The 4,907-nt window shown below is 32.7% G+C and overlaps 1 long non-coding RNA gene across 1 annotated transcript; it reads right to left on the bottom strand.

Moving 5' to 3' along the window:
* Window positions 1-1,142: 1,142 nt before the first annotated feature.
* LOC138402961 (uncharacterized) lies at window positions 1,143-2,116 on the bottom strand. Its single transcript, XR_011237275.1, has 2 exons — window positions 2,005-2,116; window positions 1,143-1,711 (listed from the first exon to the last, which is right to left on the bottom strand). It is a non-coding gene; the product is annotated as an uncharacterized lncRNA (long non-coding RNA).
* Window positions 2,117-4,907: the final 2,791 nt, after the last annotated feature.

Here is a 4,907-nt window from a genome sequence, read left to right as displayed (position 1 = left end):
CCATGAAATTTGACACATAAAGTTAAAATGGCGCGTGAGAAGTAATTTTTAGGGTTCCGTTCCTCAAAACGGAAAAAGGAACCCTTATAGGATCATTTCGTTGTCTGTCTGTCTGTCTGTCTGTCCGTCTGTCCAGTCCAAGAAAACCTATAGGGTACTTTCCGTTGACCTAGAATCATACAAATTGGCAGGAGGTAAGTAATAAACGGTTATTCTGAAGAATTGCGTTAGTGGATAGCATTGAGTTTTTCGCACTAAATCATAAAATAAAATAAAAATAAAACAAAGAAAAATACCTTAATTATTATGTTTCCCAAAGTGAAGCTTTAAAAATTCGATCACTTTTCTCATCAAAATAATATTCCAAGTTTTTGGATAGTGGCTCACACGTAAATGATACTGATAACGCTGAGGTGTTTATTTTATTGATTACACTTTTATCTTACTTTCCATATTCTAGATATGATATGGATTACAAAGGTGAGCAATAAGTATACCTAAATAAGTACGAAGTAGCTACTCGTCACACTGATTAACATTTTGGTGCAGTACACTTATTTCGAAGTAAATAGACGTTATCTATAAATATGAAACTGTAATTTGCAAGTTTTTTGAAAATTTAATGGATAAACGCAATAGCTTATTTATATAATACAATACTTATATTTTGAATTTATCTTAGGCTACATTTTATTTATTTATTGCGCTTTAAGATTACTATTTATTTATTTAAGATATTTCTTTTGCTAATTTTTATCCAAAGTTAGTTTTTATCTATATAATGCATTCTCCTTATTTCATCCTAGATGTTTTTGTTCACTACTGCAAAGAGCGATTGCCATCTTAATTTCTAAATCCATTAAGACTGAACATCTTTCTCATAAATTAATATATGAGAAAGAATTTCTGTTTTGAGTTTCATTCAAGGAGGGAGAACCATCGGAACTGATGTTGAGGCAGGGATGTCCTTGTTACTTCGAGATCTTTCTTTCGAAATCTTTTTGCTTAATAAATCTTACGGTTCGTATATAAGGTATATTGTCATTTTTAGTTTCATTAGTGAAAAGGTTTTGTCTACTACATACTTAGTACACGTACATTCTATTGCATTCAAACATCAAAGAATAAATAAAACACAGAAGTAGATAATACCCTTTTAATTTCATATCACAGATCTTTAAAAACATGTACATAAACAATATCTTTAAAAACCTAATAAATGTATTTACCTATAATCACACATAATAATACCATTATTTGATACAGACGATTTTTTTTTATTACAATGTAGTTTACGTTTTACAAATTTTATAACTTTTATATTCAAAAAAATTTGTAATAATAATTTTAACAAAGAAGATTTATTTTAAGAAAGTATTTAATCCAAAAATTTATCTTTTCATAGCATCAAAACTGGGTGGGTAGTGGGGTGGTCCAGGGTGGTGAGGAGGGTGATGTGGTGGGTGATGCGGAGGATGGTGAGGAGGGTGATGCGGAGGGTGATGAGGAGGATAATGTGGCGGATAATGAGGTGGATGGTGCTGAGGTGGGTACGGGTCCGGGTAGGTTGATGGCGGAATACTGTACGGTGGTGGCTGCCATTGCTGCAAATATGGTGGTGCAGGAGGTTGGTTACGGAAGTAGCAGTGTGGCAGACAGTTTCCGCTGCCACAATAGGGGCCGCATGGCAAAGCGTGAGGTGGTGCCATTACTATAAACAAAAATACAAATCATATATCAAACACACGATGAAAATACACGTAGCAGATAGAAATTAATAAACAAAATTTCAAGTGCCTATGTACTTATTAAACATGGCCAAAATAAGATGTTATAAACTACATATATCAAAATGAGGGACATAATATTATAACAAAATAAATTCAGTCGGAATTAGCAATTATACTGATAATGCAATTCAGTTAATTGATAACAAAAACATAACTAAATAATAAGATTTAAATAGGTACGCCTGAACACTAAAATTTATTACAAAGAAAGTACCTTAGGCTTGACAATTGATTACTGTGACAATAATGAATTAATTAAAATTAAAAAATTGGTTGTTAGCTGTTAACTGCACTATATTTAAAATAGTATTGATTATGATAATGGTCAGGTGTTTGTTATATGTATTGATTATTTTGCTATCTACTTTTCGATATCGTACCTAAGCCTTACCTATGATAAGCGTTATCTGAGCGTGGCTGAGTCATTGGATTTTTTTTTAAGAAACATCATATTTTATTGTAATTTTATAGGTGCAAAATTTTATTTGGGTGTAGATTGTAGAACTGAATTTTGCGAAAATCTAGCCAGCTTATTGAAACCTCTCTCTATATTTGCGAAAATACGAGATACCACCATACTTAATATTTCTGCTCACATAATTAATTGTTACGTCATTATTTATATTGTGTACATAATACGCGTACTTTAAACTCTGGTTATGCTGTGCGACCATTTAGGGTTACAATAAGAACGAAACGTTGTATTGTGGAATTAGGTTTTAATCATTCGCCATTCAGCGTGGCAATAGTGCCAGCTTAATGGACACCTTTGGCCCAGAGGCAACCAGGGGCGGACTTTTTGACGACGTTTAATTTTAGGTTTGTAGGTTTTATTTTAATATTTTTAAGTACTTTTAATTTAGATTTAAGTTTATTTAATTAGGTTTTAATTATAATAATTATTGTAATCTGTTATGGATGCCAATAAATAAATTAAATTAATACTCACACGATAATGCGAGATCATACCATATTCACACACTGTGTCGCACACAGTAATTTTATCTTTGTAAAGGATAAAAATATCTATATGATATGTCAAATTTTCAAATAAAAAAACGTAATTTGTTCCATTCATGTACAGTTCTGTTCTTCTGCAAGAAGTTGTGTTTTTTAGCAACGATTTCATTAATATATCAATAACAAACATCAAAATACTACAAAAACCATGAACTTTAAGAATAAATTTCATTCAATTCTTAATTGTTTTGTATTTTCATCAACCATTTATTTGAAATTCCGTCTCAGAAAACGTTATTTACTTATCGCGCTTCGTTTGCTTACAAGGTATTTAAGTTCGTGTCGTCTTTTCCCAGTTTTGTGTTTGGAAAATGGAATTTCCTTGTTGAGACGACGCTGAATTCCCAATCGGTTCTGAAAAGAATTCTAATAGCCATTTTGTTTGCAATATAATCCTTGTTTTGTATTTAAATTATATTGCAGTCCTATTTTTAAGTTTTATCCTTTCCCGTCTTTCCTTCGTGGAAAACTTTAAATTGAATGAATTTACATCATAGACTTTTTCAAATAAGTATGTCGTAATAATGCATTGATAAGTAAAATAAAAAATATGCTTAAAATATAATCATCAACAAGATTCAAGCACTACTGAACACGGTTCTCCTCACAGTATGAGAAGGGTTTAGCCATATTCTGCCACGCTAACCCAGCGCAGATTGGCAGACTTCACACACATTTGAGAGCATTGTGGAGAACTGCCTGCCTGAGGCAAAATATAATTCCTTCGTTCAAATACTCCTAGTTATTCTTATTTTCATTGTCTGATATATTCGCCTTCTTCGTACAGTATTAAAATATTTATCTAGGTAGTTCTTCGATAAACTTTATTAACTCTACAATGTTCCCCCTAATAAATTGTCTATGTTTAAAGAAGAAGATTGAGGCTTAGAGGATTATACAAAGCTTTATGACACCATTAGGTAGATAAAAATAAATGCCACTAAGAATAATTAATTTACGTAACGGCTGTGAGGTCTTTACCACAGTGATTAAATTATTTAATTGATACTGGAGATTTATCCCGGCTTACATCTGACCAAAACAAGAGCCGCTTGGAATTTATAACCTGATCTACCAGTGATTAATGGTTTAAAAATGTACGTATTTTACGTCGGTAATGGTCTAATATTGTTGGTCTATTGCTATTAGCCTGAAAATTCAGCCGCACAGGTTACACAAACTTAACTATTACCTACAGCATGTTTCGAAATCATTATGTCATGTGAAAGAAAATCTTTCAGACAACTTAAATTTAACCCCATGATATTATAGCATTCGCTCCGTTCCGTTCATATTACAGGGCATATAAAATTCGTATTCTGATTAAATTTTCGTGAAATGATGAGTAAGACAGCACCTCGATTGCGGGAAACCTGCATCAATCATTATTAAAATCACAATTGTTGCGATTGGCTGAATTTGTGCAATTCTTGTTGCAACAATGCATTGTAGCCAATAGTGAGCGAGCGTCAACTAATCGCGCACCTGAAGATACAAAACGCACTAAGTATAGTTAGTATTTAGAAGATAAAGCGTTCTACAATATTATGTGCCTTGTAAGTGTAGGTACCTAGCCGTTTTACTTTAGATCTTCTTTTTACATTTTTTTAGAATTACATATGCGTACCTAATTAAAAGAAATACGGTAACTAGTAGACCAAAATTATTAAATCAATATAATAATCGCATTGCGCTTGCTGGAAAATACACATTCATTTTACTTTTTTCTATAAATAATAATTTAATCCAAAAGTTTGAATAAACATTTCAATCGAGAGTTTTTCATAGGCAGCAACTATTCGACCGGAACGGCGCATTCAGCTCTTTTTCACGCATCGCTGATTCCCGATGAATGAACTGCGGCGGGAATATTAGACTCACTCACAATACAGAACGGGTGACCTCTGAATTGATGTGTATAAACCACAAATATGGACAATTGTATACAAGTAGGTACACTAGATTATACTTAATCCGCGGAAAGAATTAGTATAGCGCGTCTCTGTTACGTAATCGCATACAAATGATAAGAGTCAAAAATCTCAGTGGGCGCTCACCATTTTGAGTCACGCCCCGCACACTAGCCCCAGTGCTGAT

Source organism: Maniola hyperantus, chromosome 11 (genome assembly GCF_902806685.2).
Source record: "Maniola hyperantus chromosome 11, iAphHyp1.2, whole genome shotgun sequence".
In the NCBI taxonomy this organism is placed as follows: domain Eukaryota; kingdom Metazoa; phylum Arthropoda; class Insecta; order Lepidoptera; family Nymphalidae; genus Maniola; species Maniola hyperantus.
This window is presented reverse-complemented; position numbering and strand designations above follow the sequence as displayed.